The sequence below is a fragment of the Equus asinus genome, chromosome 18 (genome assembly GCF_041296235.1).
Source record: "Equus asinus isolate D_3611 breed Donkey chromosome 18, EquAss-T2T_v2, whole genome shotgun sequence".
In the NCBI taxonomy this organism is placed as follows: Eukaryota; Metazoa; Chordata; class Mammalia; order Perissodactyla; family Equidae; genus Equus; species Equus asinus.
The window spans coordinates 522,132-548,866 of record NC_091807.1 but is presented as its reverse complement, the minus strand read 5'-3'; the positions used below and the strand labels follow the sequence as shown (position 1 = coordinate 548,866).

Sequence of the window (26,735 nt, the reverse complement as noted above, 5' to 3'; positions counted from 1 at the left end):
AGCTGTGGAAGCTAAAGGATTCCTGGACTGTTCTAACTTCTTTCTAGTTACTACTGTTTAGTAGGTCATAATCATGCTTATTAAACACAAGTTCATGGAATCACATAAATCCTTTCATGGGGCTCATGGTGGGCACTGCTCATCCACTCACAGCACTGAGTCCTTTCCAGAAGGAGATAGGTTAAGAATGTTGCTGAAACCCAGAAGCAACAGTCTCTGGATCCGGCTTCAGTGTCCAGAGTCTTTGGTGTCTGTTATCCCAAGTAGGATGGAAAATAGCCCCAAATAAAATATTAGTATAATTTAGCCCCAAATTCAGAAAGAGATTACTCAGATAAGCTATCTTCTATAATGTCAATAAATATGTGACTTCCAGGGATACGGAGAGAGAGAAACCAGTTCACTTTTATGCTGTAAACTCCGCAAATTAAAGTTGCAAATGTGGACAGACAGCATTCTCCCCCCTTGACAATCTAGCTGACAAGCAGAAAAAACACAGACTCTCTCATTCAGACAAAATCTGAACCATCTTCTGGTTCCTTCTCTTAATGCATCATCCTTACATTATCTGCATTAAAATTTCACCAGTTACCGCCTCTTTAATTCCTTCTTCAAATGCTTCAATGAGACTTAGGGTACACAGATATTGAACATCTAAATGACAATGCAGTGACTGAAGGACTTCTCTCCTTTCATATAAAAGCTAAAGTCATCTTATTGTTGAAAAATCATGTCTTAATAGGATTTATTGTGTCTACATGAATATGTTACAGATCAAATGCACTCCCATTCCTTTATTTGGTTACCCAACAAATGTCTGTCGAGTGTCTGCTCTGCTCAGCTATTGCTTGGGATTAATCACTGAATAAAACAAAGGCCCCCTCCTTCTCTCCTGTGAAATTCACACAGACTAGCAAATTCACATAGGATGAATCTAATGAATTATATGCTGACAAAAAGGCTATGTGCCGGCCATCCTCTCACCTTTGCTGGAAAAGCCCCTATATGGACATAAGGAAATTTCAGGTACCTGAGAGCAGGCAGGGACAACAGTAGGTGGCAGAAAATGCTTTTCAGTTCTATCAGAAGGATTTCATAAGCCCAGCGCATCAAGAATTTCAGAACTTGAAAACCCACGTATGTACAGGCCTTTTTAACAAGAATTATCACTTTATATGGCACAGATTTTTTTCCATGTGTGATGACCTGACCATTCCAGCTGGCGTGAGGGTAACCATTTGCTCAGAGCTCCTCAGACCTGGAAGCTTACTTAGCCTGTAGGCTTCCTGACTGCTGGCACATTCATTTGAGAGACAGAAAGCAGACCCAAGAAACCTGCCCTCTCTCGTGAATGCCATATCCTTTCTGACACTTGAGGCTGCCTGTGAGTAGAACAAATTGAGTCTGGGAATTTTTTTTCCCACCATCCTCAAACCCAGTCCCAATCATCTTGGACACTGTGCATAAGATATAGAGTTAGTCCATGCTCCAATTCTACTGTTTTAAGGAAAATGCTTAGAGATATTTCTTCCCTTAGCTAACTTTACTATTTCTTTGCTCTAGTTTCCTTTTATTTCTGGACCTGAGCTACCTTCTTAGTCAGCATGCCCCAAAATGTAGTCACTTTTCATATTGGAAATCATCTATTTCTACACCCAGTACTCCTCCATATCTCTTAGGAGTCTTGTGCTTTATTTTCCTTTCATGTTCTTTAAAGAATTGGGTTCTGTTTAATTACAAATAAAAGTTTATACAGAGAGCATTCAAATGGGGTGATTACTATTTCTTGAATGATAATGGAATCTTTACTTTAATATTAATAGTAATTCTTGGGGTGGAATAGAGAAAGAAAGAGATAAAATCCCACAAATGGATGAACAAGACCATAAGAAAAATAAATGGTAATTTTTAATATAACTGCCACAAGATAGTGTTATTCCCTTTTTTTAATGGTTCAGAAGCAGCAACCACCAAATCGACCTCTTTTTCACATTATGTTGTGATCTACCTTCATAATTTTCCTATATTAAATGCAAAATCATATTGGGATGATTCTTCTTTTTTCAAGCTTTTAGGATAATGAATTTCTTTTGAATTTCAATTCAAAGGGAATCTTCACTATTCCCATGGAGACAAACTTGCTGATCAGCAACATTTGGTGCAAATAGTAATCAAGCTTCAAAATTATGCAAAACATTCCCTGTTTCTCAAGAATTTCACTGAATTATTTAAAACTCAGTGGTGGAAACAAGTACCAGCTGTGGTGTGAAGGGGGTGGGGATCTGTAAATACACACAAAGGAGTGGAATGCTCAGTGAGTGTAATTCACATGGTTGCACACCCTTCTTCTGGCTGGACTCCGGCAAAACTACACTGATACCTAACTGTGCAACATACATCATTTACCCAAAGAGGATTTTTTTGTATTCAATTAAAGTGTTTTGTCACAGTAAATTGCCATCTGCTTAAAACTTTCAAGGAATATTACATAACTCCAGTCCATTTGTATGCGCTGTGTACTGACATGACAGCTGCATAATGCGTTACTAACTGAAATATGTAGCAACGGCATAACCCCAAATGACACCAAGGCAAGGATCAACATCATTCCCTTCCCAAAAGATTGTCACTTCATGGATAACAGTACATGATAATTTGGTCAACAAAAATAAAGCCTTAACAAAGAGAAAACAAATAAAAAATTAAGGAGCTATTCTACAACTAAGTATTACTTTCGAGTATTACTGTGAACACATAGTAGAGATGGCAGCCATTTTGCTGTTTTGGCACATCTCTGTCATACAACAATATGTAGCAAAACTCCACAAATCCAAAACTGTAGCTATTGTGATGTTTCTGCCTTTGATTCTATCAAAACCCCCAAGTGGAAAGATAAAGAGGAAGAGGAGTGGAAATGCATACCACCTTGTTTGCTACACTTATATTTCTTTATTGACCTATGATCTAGAGAACCACCTACCAATTATGCTTCAGACAGCACAGGAATAGGCTAACATTCTGATCTTTCTTCCCCTCAGATCATTACATTCTTTCATCAAAAGTAGATGTCATTTCTGTGATTCACATACTTGTTTTGAGTTAGGAGATATGTCAAATTTAATTCAATGTATATGTATCAAACTTCTATTATGAATGTTTGTAATTTGGGGATACCCAAAAGAAGAACAACAGTGGTCCCTTTCCAAAAAGAATTTAAAATCTTATTCATTAATGTGTGATTTACCAACCTAGACAGTGAAGCTATTGAACTTTAAAGAATGCCTATATTGCTCATAAATTTCAAGATAATAAACAAACGTTTCAAAAATTAAATTTGTGAATAATATATATTAAAACAGATACGAGAGAATATATCTTTCTTGTTGATACATTAGGAAATTGATTCCTCTGTGAATAGGTATAAACCTGTCCAAAGAGGTGATGAATCTTTTCAGACTTCTTCGTACACTAGGGACCATAAGGGGAAAACAATAGTCAAGCTTTGGATATTACTCAATTAATTTGAAGACAATTGTTTTTCCTGGCCTGAGTATAACTTGCCAAAACAACTTCCTGCTTTGTGCCTTCTCTCCCTCCATGGAGGAGACAAGAAAAATGAGAAGTTGTGAGGAAGAATGAGAAAGGAAATTGTTGCTGGAAAGAGAGTAGCCACCTTGGAAGTCTTAAATGGGAAAAAAAAAATCACAAGAAGACATGGTGGGAAAGAGAGCTTGGGACAGATCCTAAGAATTGGTAGATATGAGTTTGGTGGTACCTTAATTGGCTCTTTCCCAAAGACCATCAGTGAAATAAAGAAAAGCTTAGGCTGCGTTTTTTTTTCTCTTTCATGCAAGAAAAGGAAATGCGTCTATTACATGTTGTTTTGTAGAGCATGTGTTTAGTCATATTCTGAGTAATTTTGCTTGAAATAATATGGCCTTATTGAAAACATGAGCCGGAAACAAGAAGTGTTTATGTCTCAGATGAGGATTGTCAGGAATGTTTTGCACAATTTCACTGTACAGCATGTCCACTCTAAGTGTATGTGACATTCTAAACTGCCTTTGGGAGAGCATAAAACCAAAGAGAAATTAAAGTAATTCCTCAACTGGAAGGAAAGCCCAAGCCTTGACTGACTTTCTTTCAGTATTGCCTTGATGTATTGATAAACACAAAATTATCTAAAGCAAGAGGGATGAGAATATTTTTATTTTTTACCACTATACGTTTAATATGTATTCTTTTCAACTTTTTAAAAATAAAGCATAGATTTGCTGTGGGCAAAATTGTGAAAAAATTCTTATAGTGGTATAGTATGTTAAAATTTGCAGATTCCTTTTACATGCATAATGTAGTTTAATCATTATAACCACCTTGTAAGTGGGTATCAACATCTTAGTTTTACTGATGAGAACTGAAGAGAGTAAATGATTTGCCCAAGGAACCATACCTAGAGACTGGTGAACTCCAGACACAACTTAGGGCTCCTGATTCCATGTCCAGTACTCTTTTCCCACCACAAATGTGTTCTATGTTACTCTTTTCTTTCTTTCCTTCTTTTTCTCCATCCCCTTTTAAGCACACTGTACTTCTGTTAACTCTTGTTTTTCTCCCCAGTCTTTGCAGCCTTTACCCTCTTGTTCACAGCAAAGTCATCTAAGGAGCAGATCATATGAACACTCTGACCCTTGGCCAACTTAAACATGACACTAGTAGACTAAACCTAGACCTTTCTTGAGTCCTTACAACATTTTATGTTAATTACCTAAGAAAGCTAGAAGAGGGCTGGCAAAGGAGCTATCTGGCTACATGAATTACATTTTCCCTAGGGAGATAAACACCAGTGGGAGAGAGCAAGCCTCGAATTCTAAAGGCCTCAGCTTGCTTAGGCATTATCTACACAAAACTGTAAACCTCTTCCTATTTTGTTCCTTCTTTTTAGTCTCCCTAAGTTCCCACTAAATTAGTCCCTCCAGATCTTATTTTTCCACTTTCCTCCTACTTTCAATCCTTGTTTTGTTCTAGAGACCTGTTTTGCTTTATTTTTAATCTGTGTCTAAGATATATTGTAACATCCTATGCTAACATATGGCACTGTTATTTACTTCCTCTTACACTCTTTCCTCCAATCATTGATTCCGTAAATATGCGCTGTGTAGGAGAATCTGTACCATGCACTGGAGACAAAAAAATACGACATCTTTTGAGGATTTTTTTCCAAGGCATCTTACTCTAAGAGAGAGAGAAGTATAAACACAAGTTGTTGTGCAATTGCTAATGAACAATGCGAAAAGAGCTTCAGAAACACAGTAAAGGGAAGAACTTGGTGAACGGGTGAATGCGAATGGGGTGGTAGGAGGTTTCGTACGTATTTGAACTGACATTAAAGGTAGCCTCAGAGATTACAAACACTGGTATTCCAGAGAAAGAGGTTGCACAATATGTAAAGTCACAGAATATGAAATAGCATTATGATTTTTGTAGGATGGCTTGACTATAGATACATCTTTGGAAGTAGCAGAAGATAAAGTTCAAAAGGTAGGTAAGAGCCAGAGTGCAAAGAACTCTAAGGTGTATCAAGAAGCAGATCCTTTATCTATGGGTGGCAGGGACCTACTCAGAGATTTTAAATAGTGGAAAATGTAATCAGCTATGATTATTTTCAAAAGCATAATTGTGACAGTGTAGAGGAACGGATTAGAGAAGGGAAAAGATCAGAGGCAGGGGAAAAGAGTTAGGAAGTGGTTATACACATCCAGTTATGTCATGATGAGAATCTTAACTATGGCAGAGACTAAATGTAAGCAGTAGATCAAAGTGATTTTAAAAAGAACAGAAGTGTGTGCAATATACATGAAGAATGCAGAAGATAGGTTTGTTGAGTCTGGGGAAAGGATGGGTTCAAAATGGACGATGCAGGCTATAGGAAACGTAATTTAGTAGGATCATCAAAGTGAATGATTGCCACTCTGAATGACATGACCATGGTGGCAGAGACAATGTGATGAAGCTGTTCTGAAGTGGGAGATGAGATGTCATATATCATACAGGGTAATGGATTATGGAGAAGTTGAAGCTTGCAGGTGGTAAAACAACCGTGAGTCAGAAATTCTCACTCTGGCTCTGACTCTGATTCTGACTCTGGTTTCTGGAGAAAAATGTCTCAGCAGAGAGAGAATGTAGTCTCTTGTGGAATTCTTAGACCCAAAGAGAATCTGACATCTCCCCATCTCTAAAAGGCACCCTAAGACCACAATACATTTCCTAATGCATTAGTGCTCCAGGCCCCATCACCTATACTTCCAAGAGTTAGCATTGCTCAGAGTTCTCTCCTGAGGGAGACGCAAGTTTGCACTTTCCTTCACGCAGGAGCCACAGGACATAATTACTCATTTACGAAGAAGACTGAACATAGAGGTTAGAAAGATGCCTGAGCAGATGATTTAATTGAGGAAGCTTACCCCCCAAAAGAGTAGTCTCTCAAGAGTCACTAACAAAAAACTCTGAAAAATATCTCAAAGCATTTCAGGAGGTAGCTGCCAGTGTAGGAGCTAAAAATGAGATTGTGGGATAATCACGTCAAGAAGGAGGCTCCTGCAGAGAACCCACGGAGGCAAAAGCAAAACAGATGTGTTCGACAGGCTGGAAAATTACAGCGAAAGAATGAAACATTGAATTTGTAAATTTATAAAAAATCAGCTTCCCTAAGGGTTTTTCCTCAGGGACTTCTGAATGATGTGAAAGAACTTGTTAGAAAGAAAAATGTCATTGTATTTTTAAGAGCTTAGGGAAAAAATAATTAAATAAATGAAACTACTTTAAAATCATAGACTTTAGGTATTAGAAATTTCCCTGGCATAACTTAGTCTACCAACATGGAGGATAAAAATGTTAATAGAGCCCATATGACCAAAAGAAAAACTTAACAGGGCAGGGGAGAAAGTTGATAGGTATTAAATAGCTACTATGGCCTGAACACTTTCCTAGATGTTTTACATATGTTTTCTCATTTAACCTTCCTAAAAGTCTTATGCAATAGGAATTATTCTCCCTATTACAAAGGGAAGGTGACTGAAGCTGAGAGATCTTAAGTAAATGTATTTATTTATGCAACTATCTTGTTCCAGAAAAGATTTCAAGGCTACAAGAATGATTGGATACCTATAATATGACAAAAATAATAATAATAATTTTTAAAGTAATAATTTTAAAAAAGAGAAAGTAAAGAGTACATAAAACCACGTTCTTCGTTAAATTTAAAAATGACCTAGTTTTTAGGTTTACGTGTCTAAATCTCTGATACTTAACGATGAAGAATTGTGATACTTCCTCTGTTTGTGACTTTAATTCTCTACAGCTTATTTCTCAGAGTTTCTGGAAGGTTTCATCAGCCATAGTAATTCCTCCAATCCTTTGTTCATAAAGTTATTATGGGGATGCTGAATTCGGTAGGAAAGTCAAAGTACTTTAGGACCAGCTACTATTTGATGTTGCACATAAAGCAAGCTGTCTTTTTAACCAAGTTTCAGCTGCATTCTTGAGAAGCCTGTGGTGGATTCTTTGGTGGATGGGAAATTATATCTGGTTGTAGGGCAATAAAAATTCAATCTAGAATACACTGAAATATTAAAGGAAAAAACCCTTATTGCTAATTTTAGGAGACATTTTGTGTCTGATTCTATGAAGAATAAATGATGGACTATGATTTAAGGAATACTAAATAAGTTGTTAGACTAGTATATACACTGTACACACAGGAAAGAGACAGAAGAGGAGAGAGAGACTTGTTCCTCCTTGCTTATCTGGAATTGTGTGTCAAAGTCAAGAACTCAACATCAACTCTGGAATTAGGGAAAAAAGGACTTTACAATGACTATGTGTGAAGTGCTCAATGCAGGATGCCTGGATAAAAAGGCCTACAGGGTCAAAGTTAGGGGCATAAAGGAGTTAGGTCAACCTGAGAAAAAGAATTAGAAAGTGGTGAAGCTAACAAATGGGAGGATGTACCCCAGGCTGCTGCTTCCGTGAAGATTCAGCCCATGATTTCCTGGGGGGATTTCACACCAAGAGTAAAAGAGAATCAAAACTCTTCAGTCTATCATTACAATGTCCAGGATATATTTAAAATTTAATAAACACGCAAAAAAGTAACAAAATTAAATTGGAATGTAATAACAATAAAATCTTTGAATATTTGAAAACAAGCAACACACTTTTATATAATCCAAGGATCAAAGAAGAAATCACGTGAGAAATTAGAAAAGATTTTGAACTGAATGATAATTCATAAAAAAATTTATGCCAATAAATTCAACAATGTAGATGAGATGGATGAATGAATGAATGAATGAGGCTTATTAGAATGCTTTTGTGGTAAGTTTTACCATGTAATTTTAGAACTTTGAAGTGTAATTAGACAAAATACGTTAAACAGCTTTGTATGGTCAGAAAAAGATATGTTAAAGTGTACGTACATGTATACATATGCACATGCATAAATAATATAAATCAATGTATATGCTTTCTTTTCAATGTTTTATTGGCCTTGAATTTAAATTTATTATTTGTATGATATTTCATAGAAAATAAATGGATATTTTGATTAAAAAATATGCTTTTCATGATTTATTTCATTGGCTTTCTATGTAAAATGGAGGAATATTGTAAGTATAAACCTGCATCTTTAAGAATTGAAGACTGTAGTTCAGAAGGGCATCTGTGAGTGACTATCACGCCCTGCCGAGGCAAGCTCCACCCCACCTCCCCACGCACAAACACCTATGCAAGACGACAGAAGTTTTATGAAGACAAGATTTTTTCTTTTTTGTTCTAGTTTCCTCAGTATCCAGAACAGCTTCTGAAATACACAGCCTAAATGGTGAGTCAAAAAAAGAATTCAGAAAATCCCTAATAGAGATACTCTTTTAATTGTCCTATTTGTTTAAAAGTACCAAAAATAAGTAAATGACCAGATAACATAAACTTGGGTTATTAAACAGTTAGAGGTAGAGGAGAGAGGGAAGACATTGCCAAGTCAAGAAAGCAAAGGTAAAAGAGAAATTTATTATTCTCCTAGTAAAATGTCATTTTAGTTTATCACTGTACCCTTAATGTTGGGCCTTTTGGGTTTGTTATTAAAGAGTTTCTAAGGAGAGGTAGAGTTGTTATTGTTTTCTGTTTATGAAAATAATATAAAGTTCTATTAGGCATGTCCAAAAGAGCTTGTCAATATATACACTTTATCAGTGCTCTCCAATAGAAATTTTTGCAAGACAAAAATGTTTTACATTGTCCAATATGGTAACCACCAACTACATATGGTTACTGAGCACTTGAAATGTAGCTAGTATGGCTGAGGAAATGAATTCTTAATTTTATTTTAATTAATTTAAATTTAAATAGCTATATGTGGCTAACTGCTACCCAAGTGGACAGAGGAGGTTTAGATGATCACAATAAGGCACATCTGTCTTATTTTCACATTATGATGCAATATTATCACAAGGAGGAGTCTGAAACATTTCTTCCAACCAGCAAGTCAGTGTAAGTTTAGCCTCTGGAGTGACTATAGACTCCAAAATGAAATGGGTAACAAGAAAAGAGGAACACAGCAACCAGTTGGGAGCACACAGTAAGCTGACAGAGGAAGATGGTGGATATAATGTCTGGATGATATGAAAAAGGAATCATTATTTTCATAACGAAATATACTGTGTCAAGGTATAATTATGTTTATGCAACGTATCAAAATAATGATTCTCCCACAAAAAATAAAATATGATTTTTGATCAAACGTTCATGCTGATCTTAGTAAATGCTTTACTAAAGCTTTTTAAGCTTTTTATTGGAAAACATCATATTTCTGGAAGGTTAACATAATCTTTTCCTTCTAGATATAACTTTGAGTTTGATTATTAACTGATAAATATGATTCTTTTTGTTCTTTTAGTTTTTCAAAATTCAATTTTGATTACATTACTCTGATTCAGATGACCACATCATAAGTTAAGGACCTCTCCTAGTTTAAATGATACTGAAAGATATCGTAAAAGCTGTATGAGTAATGTTTTAAATATGAAATATGTGTTTCTATTGTAGTCTAGGTAAGTGGCCTTAGGTTAAGAACAAGTAATTTATTTTTCATAGATGTGCCTCATTTTTTCCCCTTGATTAAATGATTTTTAGCACAGACTTTGATATATTACCACATAATTGTACTGGTCAATTTGCTATTTGAATGCATATCCATTGTTACAAGTTAGTTACTATAGGAAATTCTATCATGGAATATCTGGACCATATACTAAAATATTCCATGCCAGTAAATATATATTTACAATGCATACTTACTTGGAAAACCTAAGATTGTGAAATGAACACTTAAAATCCAAATTGATGCTATGTTACATTTACCTACAAAGTCTTTCTTATGAGTAAAGTTGTAGACAAAAATCTTTGACCTCTGTGAAGATGAAGCCACCTCCACGGTGACGTCACAGATCCTCACATTATTGGTAAATATTTTAACATTCAACTGTTGCTGCTGACAATCATCAATTGGATTGTAACTCAGGTATATATTTTAAAGCATGATTTTTTTTATAAACAGCTATGAATCAATGCCAATAAAATCTATAGAACTCATTATATTGCTAAATCTCCCAAAGGGAAAAAGAATAATCTCCCTATAAGATTCAAAATCTTAGAGTCAGGGATATAATTCACTGGAAGAAAGAATAGTTGAGCATTCCCTAAAGGCGTAACCTACAGGCTGTTTGCTGTTTTCACGTCCTGCAACGTCAATCCACTTCAATAACAGGGATTAGCTTCAGGATGAGCAGGCTCAGGAAGGAATAATTCCATCCTGCCCCCGTCCAACCTATTAGTTACAAGAAGAATTGTTCTTCATTGTTGCCATTTCCAGTGTTTTCCTTGCCCAACCGGAAGGCTATATACAAGAAAGATATTATGATGTTGGGAGGAAGGAGAGATCAGGGAATCACATTTTGAAACTGTTTTTAGATCACTATCTTTTGTATTTCTAAGAAGAAAATCACCTTGCTGTGGTTTCAAGAGCTCTTTGAAACAAATACATTTCAGAAGTCATCAGGGAAAACATTGTTACACAATATCGTTTCTTCTTCTTTCCCTAGCGAATTTTTACTTTCTTCCCTGGGAGAAAAGCAGTATGTAACAGCTGTACGATTTACGCAATAATTGATGCAAAATTACATTGAATCCCCCAGGTCATTTGCTATATCCTTTACCAATTAATATTAGTAAAAGCAGCGAGACTCGGTTTCTCAAACACGCAAGTGAAGTCACTGTCAGTGCACTGGCATGCCAAGTGACCACAGACTTGTGTTTCCGTACCGCCTGTTCAGGTCTGAAAGCAGGCAAATGTTGCTGTTCCTCTTTAATCACAAGGGCAATGCAATTCTACTGATCTGTTGGCTGTGCCAAAGTATATCCCACATTTTGCCTGACTCTTGTCAACAAGTAGAAGGTCCTTTCAGGTTAGAGGACAGGTTGAAGTCTGTTGCTAATGAGAATCAAATTTAAAATGAGACTTCTTGGTAAAGGACAGGAAAACATCTATAGTTTAAGAGTTTTGTGATGGCTCCTCACGGCACACCACAACTGCTGCTCCTACGTGGCCAATGCTGCCTTGACTCTACACTTGTTAAATCTTGTCCCTTTAGCATTAATAATCCAACTATTTTCAACCACAACTGTAAACTCTCAAATATGCTTGAAAAGCTCTTTATCCTAACTTCACTTTCCCCAACTAAAAAACAAAAAAATCTGGAAAAAATAAATGCCTGTGAGACTTTAAGAATATTTACCTTTTAAAAAGTCAAATGTTAAGGATGGACTCATGTTTCATCACTGGCTCTGAGAAGTTCTCACAGGCACACTTCCCTATAAAAAGCAGCCATTGTCCCTACACCCTGCATGCAAATCTAGGGTGAAATCCACCATCACAAGGCATTCAGGGACAGTCTCACCACAGCCAGGTAAACCTCCAGGTGAAACTGGAGAAATTGCTGTCACCACCACCACCCCAGCAATTCCAGAAGTTACTACACATATCAATGAAGACAGATGAGACTCGAAGTCAGTGCTTCATGATTTGAGGCAAACAAAAGGTACTGCTTACTCCTGTGTTCTCTTCACTCTGTTGCAGAGAAGTCAGTGCTAGCTGTATTTTTTCCAGATAAAGTATGCTTAAAAAGCTTTAAGTACAATGTTTTTCAGTAGTCATTCTACTATTAAAGAGGATTTTATTCACTCTTCTTTTGAAAGCAGTAAATACTCCAGAATGATAAACGAGAGGAAAAAGAAAAAAAGAAGAAACAACAAAAAACAAGTGAAAAAAACAAAAAGTTTTCATTACCGATTGGTTAGTAGCCTCTGCCAACTCTACAGACAGTTAACAAGTGTCAGTGTTCAAAATACAAAAAAGTCAAAACTAAACATTCCTTAAACATGAAGAGGATTACATAATTATCATAATACAGCAGAGAAATAATATTTACGACTATAGTTTAGTCTTGACTCACAAACAATATCAACTATTATGTATTCTGCTTTAAGGATATTCAATATATTAAACATCTGGAGTTAGAAGAAAATGTCACAGAAAATTAGAGCTAAGAGGGACTTCAAAGATCATTGAGTGCAATCAGCTCCTTCCAGGGATGAAGAGATGGAAGCCAATGAAATCTTAGGACTTGTTTGTTTGTTTCTGAATTCTGGCTTCAGCAGAGTTGTGGAAGCCATTAGTCATCAAAAAGGAATTTAGATGAGGAATGAGTCAAGACAGGTTATATCTCAGGTATTTGGGAATTACTTTATTTTTTTTCTAGAGGTTAAATGAAGGTCTTGGTCAAACAGTGAGCAACAAAGTAATTATTTATCGTTTAATATGCTAAAGTATTTATTTCAGGTTACCTTTAAATATTAGCTCGTCAAGTGAAAACACACTTAAATTTACAAGATTATTTGCCCATAACTTCTAAGGAATGCATCTGTAATAGGAAATGCGGTGTCTCTGGAACCTCATGATGCAATGAGCAACATCGTAACAATACCCTCGGTAAACACAATAAAGAACTTGGCACATTTCTTATGTCATTCCAAAATCAATGCCTATGGAATTACCTCCAAATGCAGTTTACAAAAGCAAATTCTAGGTGTTGAGTTAGGTGAGCAAAACACTGCAAGTATGGCATTTGGTTTTTATTTAATTCAAAAGTAGATTTTAAATTATCTGGAACAGCTAACATCTGCAGCCAATCCTCCTCTTTTTGCTGAGAGAGAGTGGCCCTGAGCTCACATCCATGCCCATCTGCCTCCACTTTATATGTGGGACACCTTCCACAGCATGGCTTGCCAAACGGTGCCATGTCCACAACCAGGATCCGAACCAGTGAACCCCGGGCCACTGAAGCAGACGTGCACACTTAACCATTGCGCCACTGGGCTGGCCCCTGGAGCAGGAATTCTTAACCTGTAGGCCATGGACAGGATTGCCAGGAATGTGAACTCACTGTGTATGTGTAGCATTGTTGTTTGATTTTAGAAGGCATCTGAGACTCCAAGAAATCTGTTCTAGAATGGTGACATCCAATAGAAATATAATGTGAGCCCCAAACACGAACCACATAGGTAACTTTAAATTTTGTATTAGCCGCATTAAAAAAAGTAGGTCAAAGTAACTTTAATATATTTTATTTAACCCAATATATCTAAAATATTGTCATTTCAACCTGTAATCAACATAAAATTATTGATGAGCTATTTTACATGTTTTTGTTGGTACTAAGTCTTTGAAATCTGGCATGTGTTCAATACTGACAGTGTATTTTAATTTGGACTTGCCGCATTTCAAGTGCTCAGTAGCCACGTGTGACCATGGCTACCATACAGAGCCGTGCACGTCTAGAGATAAGATGAATAACAGGCATCAGGCAACACATCATAAATGATATTTCTTCCTGGGCGTGTGCTGATAAGCATTTAGTGCCGCTGGATTTGAGATGACCCTCTTTGATAATTACCAGCCTTTCTGTGCTGCTGATTTAAGGGTCAATGCAAAAGATTTAGTGGTCAGTAGAGCTGGAGTATAATTTTCATCTACTGAAAAGTGCCATTCTGAGCAAAAAGGGTGCCTGAATGGACCAGCCAATCTCCCATAAACATAAAAGAGGAAATATTTATAGGGATCATGAAAATTCGCATTATTAAAGTGGTCCTTATTTTCACAGAAAAATCATCACATGACAAAATGCCTTAGTGGAGTTGAGTATCCTTTGGATATATTTAAAAGACAACAATCAAGAGCTTGTGGAATCTTACTAATTAAATAAGAAATGTTCTTCTTAAAATGTCATAGCAGACATTATAATTAAACTTTTTAAATGCAATTATACTGATTTATATCAATTTATTGTTTTTGGCAAAAGCCAAAAATTATCTAATGATTTTTCCTGAACTTTTTATATTATTCTAATCAATCCTATCAAAAGTTAATCTTTTTCAATACTTATTGGATCTCCTTATTTCACGGAGCCATGGTTAACAGAGGCTCCTAGAGAATATGATGATGGTATCTTTCTTCTTCCATTTTAGGGTCTATATAAATAAAAAGGTCAGCTGAGATATCAAAGTCTAAATCATACTGTTATGCTCTTCTTTTAATTGTAATCATTTCTAATATCATTTTATTACTTTTTTAACCTCAAAATATATTACCCCTCCATGAGTGATAATAGTTACTGCTTTTCGTAGTGCCATGTTTAAAATTCAAGGGTGTACTGGTGTGGTAGTGTAGAATGTTTCCTTAAACCTCAGTTTAGAAAGAGATAAAAAGACATGTTCCCTAGATATTGAAATTGTAAGGAAATATCCCTTATCTTGTAAGAATGCAGCAGTAAACTGGTTTTACATTTTGAAATTTATGACAGGAAAGCCAAATGCAGGTGGAATTATTACCAGCTCAAAGAACAGTGGAACATGCTTGGTTGGCAAGGTGAGAGACCATTTTGTTTTCCATTTGGTTTCAGTGAATTAAACATATAAATATTTTAAAGCTCTCATTGGTGATTGCACATCTACTGATGCATCCGGAGGGGAGTGGAACTTTCACGGGCGCAGCTGAGTTAGTCCAGCGGAGCCACAAGACAGTGGAGATCGTGCAGAAAATCCTCTGGAAGCGGCAGAAGGGGAGAGAACAGCACAGCTTCTCCTCATCTTCCTACCCTCTGTTCCACCCCTAGTGCTTTTTGGTCAATTCTATATGTTGACATGTGTATTAATATAAATGTAAGAGTTGAAAAGCACTCTAGAAAGTCTGACCAATGCTGAAAGCCAAGCTAAATAATTCAGACACAAACAATTTTCTTTTTTCTTGTGAGCAGTTCTTATTCCTAAAATATTTTGGTCATTCCCTTAACTCACTGTTTAAGATACTGGCACATTCCTCAAGGTTGCCAACAGGTGAGAATGAATCAGCTTTTATTACACAGATCATATTCATGAGAGGCTTTGAGAGATCCTGAAATATTAATGTCATCATGACAGGTCAATTCATCACATATTGATTTTCAAGTGAAAATACAATAGTTATGTTATGATAGCTGCATGGATCTGTTATATATGTGTTGCTTGCTATTTTCCTAAAGTGATCAAATACTTACTCTATTTTTTTCTGATTCCAATTTAAAATCTCTGGAAAAGCAGAGTTATATGTTACTGCCCTTATTTTTTATGTTAAAAAAACTAAATTAAATTTAAATCTAGTCACAGTGATTTAGTCACTTGCTGATGTAAGCCATATGGTATATTTTTTTCCTGATTCAGTGTGCTTTTTAAATATTTTTCCTATATAGATATGTAAAAAAGTATTACTTATGCCTACATATTAGTATTATATGTATACATAATTATATGCATTGCTGCATATTGCTCACAATTTCTTATATATAGAATATCACTCCATTAATAAAAATTCTAAGTGAGCAAAGCACGAATCAGCAATGTAAATGATCTTCTGTTTCATTATTGGCTTAAAGAACAAACTTCTGACTAAAAACAAAATATATTTCCCTTAGATACTATACAATACTGCTGCTCACGAGAGTTTGTCCTACTATAGAGATATTAAACAACAAATCGTGATGAAATAATACTCGTTTAAACCCACCAAACTTGAACAATCATATGTTCAGAATGATTTCCAAAGCACTTCTTCTAAAAAGCAGAATGTTGGACAATATAATAATATTCACTTACACATTTTTTTCAGTAGACATTCATTGAATACCAGAATATGACAGTCATGAAGATGGAATTTTCATTAAAAAACTGGATGAACAATGGATCCTGTCTTTAAAGAGGTAACAATATGGTAATAAACTCTGGCAAAGCTGCCTCATAAAGGCAACAATAAAATATTGTGCACACACAGTCACAAAGGAAAATTGTGATGAAATAGAGAGTCTACTTAGAGAAACTTGTTGAGGAATGTGGTTGGGAAGGAGTATACAGAAGAGGATGTACCTGAGTTGAGCTTTAAAAGTTGAAAAGATGATCACATGGAGAACATGTAAGAGAAGTCTAGTTTAGGCCAGAAGAAGAAGATGCATAAGGCACAGAAGCAGGAAGCAGAAGAAAGCGCTCAGGCAGGTAGAGTGAACAGAGGAGGCAGCAAGAGCAATGAGGCCAGCAGGGCTCTCACCAAGTGAGAGCTTGTGGGCAACTTCCTGAAAAGAGAGAGTGATTATTTTACTATATCTCCACATTCGTGGTTGCTCTCATGTGTTAGCCTGGAAAAGTTATCTGCTCACTAGGATATTGAGTTCATATAATAAGGCCTGGGGTGTAATCAGCTCTCACATCACAGCCTGCACCCAGAAAATTTTAATTCATGCATCTGGGTCTTCAGAAATTAGACTACGGCTGAGAGGTTTCTTCCTCAGTCCAGACCCTTCCAGGACCCCATAGGCTCATCCGGGACTATTCAGAGTACCCGCAGATAAAATTTTCTCGGATCTTAGAGGTTTTCCTAAACTTGGATTGAATTCCTTGACAGCTGATGGATTTTGCACAGCCTTGACCAAATCTCTTAGGCAGTTCCAAGTATGTCAAGACTGAGGAAACATATAGTGAGTGTGAGACCTGGATGTGACTGCTGGATGAAGAAGGTACTGTGTCCTCCCTTATAGCAGTGAGAGATTCAAATGAATTCATTTTAATGTCTTGTAATTGAACTTGTGCCCCTACTGTGTGCTGTTGGGAATACAATGTTGAAAAAGACACAAGCACCACCCTCAAGGCCCATGACCCCACATCAGGTTGGATGGTGGACTCATGTTCTTGGCCCCCAAGGCCAGTGATATTACAGCTGGAAAGTGGTGGAACAAGAAATTTTTTTTCTACTCTTCCCTTTCTCTGTTGTGTTTCTGCAAATAATATTTATGAGGCAGAGGTTTCCCAAAGTTATAGTGAAGCAGAGCAATGGCACATAGAGAAAGTCTCTACCATTAGCTGTGGTCTCTTCTGACTGTAAGTATTTAGATAATCCATTCCAGTCACTGAATGTGAACTTGAATGAAAAAAAGAAAAGACCTTCATAAATGATACAGCCAGGCATATCAATTAATCATTGCTACATAATAAGCCATCCAACATAGTGGTTTCAAGCAATAACTTTTTAAAAAAACTTTGGTTCATAGCTTTGTGGGTCAGGTGGGTAGTTAGCTGATCTTCACTGGGCTCGCTTATACTTCCACATTAGCTGGTGGGTTGGGCACTCACCCATCTAGGATGGCCTGACTCAGATGTGTGCCAGGTGGTATATCTTTGTCCAGGGTGACAGAAATGACCACATCATATGTCTCTCATCCTTCGACAGGCTACCCTAGTCACAGAGCTGAAAAACAGTGAGGAGACCAAGGAGACGTCTGACACCCGGGCTCAGAAGAGGCACAACACGAGTTCCTCTGCATTCCATTGGCCAAAGTCACACGGTGAGCTCCGATTTAAGAAGTGGGGAAATAGACGCTGTAAGGTCACATTGCCAAGGCCCTGGATGCAGGAATAAGGGAAGAATTGTGGCCACTTGTCAAGCTACCAGATCAGAGGAATGAGAAAGGTTTTAAAACAGCACCGTGGATCTCCACATTTTTTCAGTCATGTACGTTTTATGGTGCTGTATAGCTTAATAGAACAACCCTGAGACGGCTTGCGGGGTGACAAGCAGGGGCATTGGCTGTCTGAGGGCAGACAGCTGAGGGCATCCTTGAAATAGAATGACAGGGTGGCTAAATTTATCAGGGAAAGAAGCAAAACTCCTATTTTCACAAGACAATCTATACAATTGAAGAGTTTCCACCAAAACCTAAAAGTAATCATCTGAAACCTAACTACACTTTAGGCTCCTCCTTGTTCTTCAGACTTAAGATCTTGTCTTATAACACTAACCATCTTGTGGATGATCTACAAATGTATACAGAAAAGTCTCTATTTCTAATGTCCTTCACCGCAATTGTAACAATATGATTGGTTGCCTTCTTGATGATTCCTTGTCATATCTTTTCTATATGTTTCTGTCTAATTTTCCCATTAAGAGACCCCATGGCACGGCTCTGAGGATGTAGTATTAATGTCGCCTGTGTTAGCAGGATGCGGACGCTAACCTGAAATTAAAAGCCTGCACCCACACTCAGGCTGTTCCTCCAGCGCAGGATACAAAACAGCCTGCAACACCTGGACCTTTGCTGGGAGTGCCTTATTGGATCCTTCCGTCCCTCAGGGTGGCGGAAACGCTGTCACTGCACGCGGACTCTGGAAGAAGCCCCGCGGGTGGCTGCGGTTCCGATATGGGAGCGCAAGTCAGGAGAGCATTTCGAGCACAGGTTGTGCCAGTTGTGGAGGGAAAAAGGCAAGGCTGGGGCTGCCCCAGTTGATCCTTCTGAGGCGGAAAGAACAAGATTTACCGCAAGTTCCACGGCCTGAAACAGAGGCCAGCCAGCTCCAGGTGCTCTTTTCTGACTGAAAGCGTGGTCGCACGCTGCAGTAAGGCGGCCTGAGCAGAAGCCCTCCGCCGACCCGCGGGCCGCTGCGCCGCGCAGCCTGGGGCCCCGGCCCCGCCCGCTCACTAGCCCAACGTTACTGGAAATGCGCTCGGCAAGATTTGTTTTTTAAGAAATTGCAACGTATGAATAGTTTCTTAACTTTCTGTGGCAAATAGACATAAACATCAAATCAATTTCCCCTTTCGATTCTCCCGCGTTTTACTTGGAACCCCAGCGCGCAGCGGCGGAAGTCCCTGCTGCGACCGTGATGCCGCCCGCCGCCCGCGCGCTGAGCTTGTTGACCGCAGGCTGGGGACGAAACGCACCTTCGGGTCCATCTCCCTCTGGTTAGGTATCTTCCCCGCCCCGATGAAAACTCTGACAGCTCACATGGCTTTGTCCCCCTCGCCCCTCGATAACACGTTACACTCTCTGTAAGTCAGAAACAGCTCACTGCAGTATGTAGCACATCCATTGAGCAGTCCTGCGCGTGGCCCGTCACCGTATCTTCCCCGACCCAGATTTGCTTCAGGCTGGAAGCCCCGTTGCTGCTCTGACCTCCTCTTGTCCTGGTCCAGCTCTTCCTTCACTCACCAGTTGCAGTGAAAGGAGAGATTAGATGGTTCTTACTTGGAGTAGCGCCATCACGTCGACTGCCCTCTGGCCTGGAGGGACGGTCTCTGCAGCCTCCCTCCTGGCCTCCTGGTTCCTGAGCAGTCCTTGACCTTGGGGACTAAACCTCTCTTCTTGGTGGTGGCTTGATGCTGCAACCTCAGCCGCTGGGCATTCCACATGCATCTGCTTCCTTTTTCTGTTGAGGTTGCCTTGCCTCTTGAGGTGGCACTGTGGGACAGGACCCAAAAGCCTCATGTTGGCTCTCTCACTTTAAATTGGCCACATCTGATCCACAAGAAATGGTATATTCTGTGCAAAGGCTGAGAGTTCAAGCAATACCAGTGCAGTGCCCTTCCGACTCCACCACCAAATATGGAGGTGGCACGTCAAGTGCTCTCTCCAAGATCCTGTCACTAAAGCTGGGCCTAGAAATCAGCATGCCTCAAAATTCCCCCCAAAGTTTGGAGACTCAAAGCAAAGCCGAGCTTTCTCCAAAGCAATCTCCTTACCAATCTCTTCCCCTTTCCACTGTTTCTGATATCTTTTTATGTCCTTGATCTGGCAGGGGGGTGCAGGAGTCACGTTTTTCGTGCCATTTCCTTTAAAAATCAGCGTGTGAGGACAAGGATGTCTGCCCAGACTCGGCTATCTGATACTTTTCCTTCTGCACCTCAGGGGAAACCTGAGGCAGGCACAGTCCCATGCTAACTTTCCATTATGCTCACTATATAACTTTGCAACAACAATTTAATTTTCTGGATCTGTATTTCCTCCTTCATAAAGTGAGAGGGTTGAAGCTCAATCTCCAGGCCCTTTTTCAGCTCTCAGATTTGGTGGTTTTGCAGTTAAGTTTCTGTAGACAGTGTAGGACAATGGAAAACACATGGAGATGGTTGTCAAGAAATATAATCCCGGCTGTAATCCTATTAACTAGCTGAATGACCTTAAGCATGTCTCCTAATTTTTCTGGCACACAGTTTTCTAATATGAGACTGTGGAGTTTAGATGGGGTGACTTGTAAGGGTCTCTCTCAGAGCTTGTTTTACTTATTTATCATTTACGTTTTCTGAAGATTTCCCCAGTTACAAATCTTTGTTGTGCCAGATGCACAAAGTAAGATTTTGAACAGGAAAAATATTGCAATTAAGCACAAGTATTAGCTGAGAAACCTCCTGGTTAGCAAAAGCATAATAAAAAAAAATGCAGGATTTAAGGCCATGGTTATTTGGGAAGGCTGCGTGGTGTTAACCAGTGCAAACCATTCGAATCTGAAGGTGGTTTCTAGTGCTATCTTTGCCTCTTCCCCAGGTGTGTGCACACAGATATATCAGCAAATCTCTTCGAACTCCCTTAATCATAATAATGTTTACCTAATAGGGTTAATTTGAGAATCATATAACATAAACTTGAAAGTGATTTTTAAAGGAAAGTATGAAACAAATGCTGGTGGTTATATTTAAATAGATTCATTAATGTAGAAAGAAAACAAGTATTTTTCTATTTATTCAGAATAGTGATGAGAGAGTAGCTAAGTGCTCATCACCAGGATCTGCAGGCCCATAACATAGTCAGAAGCAGGAGGGCATGAGAACTGTGGGCTGGACGGTGAAGTAGGTCCTGGATGTAGTGAGGGATACATTCCAAGACCTTTTGAATCTGCTAACTAGAAATATCTGTCCAGGCTGTTGGTTTTCTCTCAAATCACATTTTAGTCAAGGCACATGTTGCCTGAGAATATCCTCATGTGAGAAGTCGGGGCGTTGACTAGAACATTCCAGTCATACTTTGTCGTGTTTGCACACAGCGTGGGGCATGCTTGTTCATATCACTGGTCCAAGTCTTCACTAAAATAGGCATCACTCTTTACTGTACCTGAAACTACTGCTATCTAGATAAGAACCGTCACTCTTTTTGACTCCTTGATATCTGCTTCACTTTCAACTAAGCACTATGCCTTTTTCTTAGGGGTAATATGAAAAAAACAGTCTGCTTTTACTGTTAGGTTTTTTAAATCTCTTTAAAAGAATTATCATGGAAGTTCATTTGCTACCTCAATGAGACAGTTTCATTCTCTGGCATGTGACTCAAATTCATGACTTTGCAAAAATGACAAACATCATCTAATGCATCCTAAAATCCTTAAAACCCTGATCATTAACTTCTCAAGTGCCAAGGTCAGCTACAGAGCCTAACAGCCTCATCACTAATGCATTTCCCTATTAATTCAATTTCCCTTTTCTCCATCAAACTATTTCACACCCCTCTCTTCAAAACTCCAACACCCATGCTTTCTCCACTTAGCTTATAATCTCACTTTTTAATTAATTGAGAAAATGGAAATGATAAGACAAGAATTCCTCCACGTTCCCAACACCAATTACTCACTATGCGGTGACTTCTCACCTGAAATCTGCCCCTCCTGCCTATGTCACCATTTCCTCTTCTTTTTTGGATCATGCCCATCAGCAGACAAACAGGCTGAATTATCTCCCAGCTCAGAAATCCCTCCTTTGGCACATACTCCTTTTCCTTTATTGCCTAATTTGTCTGTTCCTCCTATTTTCTAAACTTGTTGCCAATACTTAATATATTTCCTCCTCTCCCACACTCTCTTGAACCCACCCTAGAAAGGCTGAAATTCCTACCATGCCAATATTCTGTCCTAGTTAATAATAACATCCGTCTTGCAAGATCAGATAAGTGCTTTTTACATCCTCACATTTCTCTTAGCCAAATAGTATTTTCACAGTTGATTGTTACTTGCTTCTTAAAAACTCCTTGTCTCTTGGATTCTGGGAAATGATACTCTCCTGGTTTATTTCCTAGCATGTTGACTGTTCTTTCTCAGTCTTGTTTGTTGACTCTTTTCCCAAACCTAAATACCATAGTGGCCAAGAGCTTGGTCTCATGATCTTTCTCTTCTCTATTTACAGATACCTCACCCACTATCGTGACTTTAAATAAAATGTGTATGTAGATGTAAATTCATATCTGAGGCCCATGTCTCTGCACTGAGGTCCAGACTTATAAATCCAGCTGCTACTTAATGATTATCATTAAAGACATAAAATAGGCCCCTCAAATTTAACCTAGCAAAAACAAGTTTTTTTCCATCCCATAAGCCATTTCTTCCTAGTCTTCCCCATCTCAGTAAATGGAACTCTTACCTCTGCAGTTACTCAGACCAAAATTCCAGGAATCATCTATGACTCTTCTCTTTCCCTCACATCGCACGTCCAGTTCACCAGCAAGTGAAATTACTTCATATCGAGAAGATAATTTTCTCATTTCTCTCCATCTGAACTGCGCCACGTTAGTCCAGGCCACTCCTTCTCTTACTTAGATTTCAGCAATAGCTTCCTAACTGGGATACTTGCTCCTACCCTTATCCATATTCAGCCCATTTTCCATTTAGCATGGCATCACTCTCTTTAAGACCCTCTAATGCCCTGACATTTCTTTTAAAGCAAAATCTGTGCAAAATAAACAAAATCCAACTTTCTCACATGGAAAACATTCGTGTTTTTGTTACAAGAGCAGAGATTATAGGTACAAATAGCTCTATGTTTATGTGGATAAGCATACATATATGTACATGCAGCAAGTGAATGAATACTGAAATGTCAGTCAATGAAACAAGTAAGAAAATTGTTTTTATTTACTGTAAGAAATTATTATTTTTAACTTAAAGCCAGCTGAGAATTATAAAAATGAAGAATGCAAAATTGTTATAAAATGTTAAGATGACATGATACTTCTAAGAGATTATGTGCTTGGAACTAATTGCTTCAGATTAAATGCCCAGATTCCTAGAAAGGGCCATTCCTTCCCCATCTATCCCCCTTTAGAAGGACTTGAATAGTACAAAAATGTATATATATGAGAAGTAGTGATCTGTACCGAGTGAATTTTGTTTTTGTAATAATCAGTTCCTTTTTGGTAGGCCCCAAATCGAGACTCTTCACGTATTCCGACAGGGAAAAGGAAGGGACCCAAGGAGCAACACTTTATATTATAAAGCTTTCAAAGGAAACTAAGATCTTTGTTTACTTACTTATGCTGTGCCTGATCTCTATAAACTGATGTCAAATTTATCAAAACAATCAAGCCTCCCAGAAATCATAAAGAGTATGAAAATCATTACTCACAAACAATCTGTCTCTTTTCTTCATAGACATTCCCAGCTCCTGGTGAGCCTGAGCCCTTTGTAATCTTCCCAAGTGTGAGAATGATGGCATATTATTCAGGGTTAAAAAAAAATCTCACCTTCCCAGACATTTCCATTTGAAATTGAGATAGTGTTTGTTTAGGGACCATCACATGCCCTCAATGCTGGAAAGTATTTCTGCACTACATCTTGTACTGGGCTTTGGGCCAAAAACTTCCTACCATGGACATTCCCACTGGCCTCTGCAAGGGGAAATGATTTTATCCCACACTTTAATTAGCAAGGAAATGGCTGTAAAACTGCTTAGACTTTCTCTCTTATACTGGATAAAGCAAACAAAACTCACCACATCTGCGTATGCATAAAACTCTGCTCTCTCATACCTCTTTCTCTTTACCCAGAGATAACAATTTTGAAAATTTTGCCATTGACTACTGAAGTAATGAGAAATGTTTCCCTCCTGGCTAGCCTGTCCCATCTCAGATTCCTCACCCTCATGGGGTTCAGGGCCTACCCACCATGAAGCAAACCCACTCTCACTCTCCCAGTAGGACAACTGCTGGTTAGAGCCGCGGAGGGGGCTGTGGGAAAGCAATCACGACGGCAGAGCGAGGTAATGCTCTGCTGTCAGAAGAAAGCTTCATAACTCACAGATGTGAGGAACTGACAAGAAAATCTGCAGTCAAATCAGCTTCTACTCATCAAAGAGCCTCCTTATCCCTGGAAATGATATAAACTTCAAACCCAATCACAATCGGTTCATTTCCTGTTGCCCAAAGAAATGTCTGTTCACAAAATTTTTGTTTTAATGGTTTTAACATAAACGTCCTCCTCACCATAGTAAATTCACCTATTCAAACTTGGAAGACAAACTCTGTAACAACGGTGAAATAATTTGGAAGGATATCTTTATTAACTAAGAGGAAGCTCTGTGTGTATGTGTCCTTGTGTGGGAGTGTGGTGTGTGTGTGTGTGAAAGAAAGAGAGGGAAAGAAGCAGGGGGAATGGGAGGTAAGAGGAGTGAAACTTCCTGCAAAATGAAAGAGCTCAGCAGAGTAGAAAGATTTCCCAGCTTTCCAAGTGAAATCAACCATAGGTAAATTTCAAATGAATGCCTTGATAGGCAACTCGAAGCCCTCCAAGGTTGATTTGTTAGCTCCATGCCATCCTTCCATCACCACTCTATTACTCATATCAGTAGCCAAGATATTTGCAAGAGAATGGAAGCAAACAGCCTGGCTAAAAAATCCCTTCCCAGTCAGCATGTGTGCTGGTTTGTGTAACCTATTGCCTAGGAGGAACGTGCATTTGGCTTGTTTTACTTGATGATCATCTTGCAACTATTTTTATTTTACCATCTCCTCCTTGTGACTAAAGAAAAGTATTAGCAAAGTTAATGGCTTGAATACTTGTATAGAACATGTGGCTCTGAGCTATGATAAAGATATGTATTGAAATGACCACAATTCTGATCGGAGTCCGAGAAGTGCTCGTGAATGTAAGGATCAAAGCAGATGTGACAGTAGGGATAGCTGAGGGTCTGAGAGCACTGATGATTGACACTTTGTCCTTTCTATGGAGCCTAATAAAGTGACCATTTGGAGTTAAATGTAAAGACAATAGATTGTAGTCCTTGCAACTATTTATGGTGCAGTAATTATACAGATGTAAATATTTTTCAGTGCAGCTTCTTTTTAGCTCAAGTATCTCCATCTGCACCCTGGTATATAAGCTGTACTCTTGCTAAATTCCTTCTTCTGAGATGGCCAAAATAATATGCAGTGTTCATCTATATTTTATGCTTTCTGGTCTGAAATGCAAATGTCATCATTTAAAAGATAGTCTCATAGGGATAAAGGCTTGAAAGTGCTCAGTGAGTTGGTCACCAGGCTGTTCATTGAGTTATCATGGCTTTTTGCGCATCTTCCATGAATCTTCCAAATGAATAGAAGCAACCTTGTCAGTTCATTGAGACACTCTTTGGGACCACACATTCAACTTTCATAGGTTTTAAAAAATATTGGTATATATTAGTGTGACAAATGCAAATATGTGTTTATTCAGATTTACTTTTCTGATGGTATACAGCTACAATTGATCTCAGCTTAAATTTGACATACCCTTGAGAATAAAATATTTTTAACAAGTTTATTTTGGTGAATTCTATCTCAATATTTCTTTTCCTTTCAACAGAAATGCACTCCAGGCACAGACTTTACAATTTTGTTCAATCTTCGTTGGATCAGCAGTAGTCAAATACAATCTGGGAAGAAGAAGAAACCAAAAAACCTTTTCCTAGAGTCATGCTGACATTACAACAATTTTATAGAAACACAGACACATTGGTATGTAAGCTCCAATTTGGCAAAGTTGAATGAACCCAAAGATGGATGAATCCTATCCCCAACCGCACCTTAAATTAAGTTGTCACCAAACCAAAAACAGATGTGTTGATTTTAGCTCTCTTCAGAACATTTATAAATTCTTTATAAAGTTTTGTTTCAGGATCCTAAAGAAACAATAATGTTTTAGTTAAATCCTAGATATTTTTGTGATTGACTTAATGCTAACAAGGCCATAGATAAGAAGTATATATGACTTATAGGAAGAGAGATGTAAGTATACATGAGAAGAGAATGTAAAAGGAAATTACAGGTCTTAGAATCAGGTCAATCTTGATATTTTTATGTCATAAAACTTTTCCAGCTACATGCCTTTCCCCCATCCTTTGCTCAACACTGTTAAAAAGTGTGGGAAAACAGCTGCCTTGTGAGGTTTTAAAGGCAAGAGAATTACTGGTATCTCACACACTGTGAAGAGACGTGTAGTAATACACAGTCAGTGTCTGGGTTCGTTAATCCTCCTTTGGATGG

The 26,735-nt window shown here is 38.1% G+C and overlaps 1 long non-coding RNA gene across 1 annotated transcript in view; it reads right to left on the bottom strand.

Moving 5' to 3' along the window:
* LOC139040951 (uncharacterized) overlaps nt 1-23,921 on the bottom strand; it is a 38,740-nt gene extending 14,819 nt beyond the window's left edge. Inside the window, exon 1 of the long non-coding RNA XR_011495277.1 lies at nt 23,843-23,921. This is a non-coding gene — a long non-coding RNA (uncharacterized lncRNA). The remainder of the gene's footprint in view (nt 1-23,842) is intronic.
* Nucleotides 23,922-26,735: the final 2,814 nt, after the last annotated feature.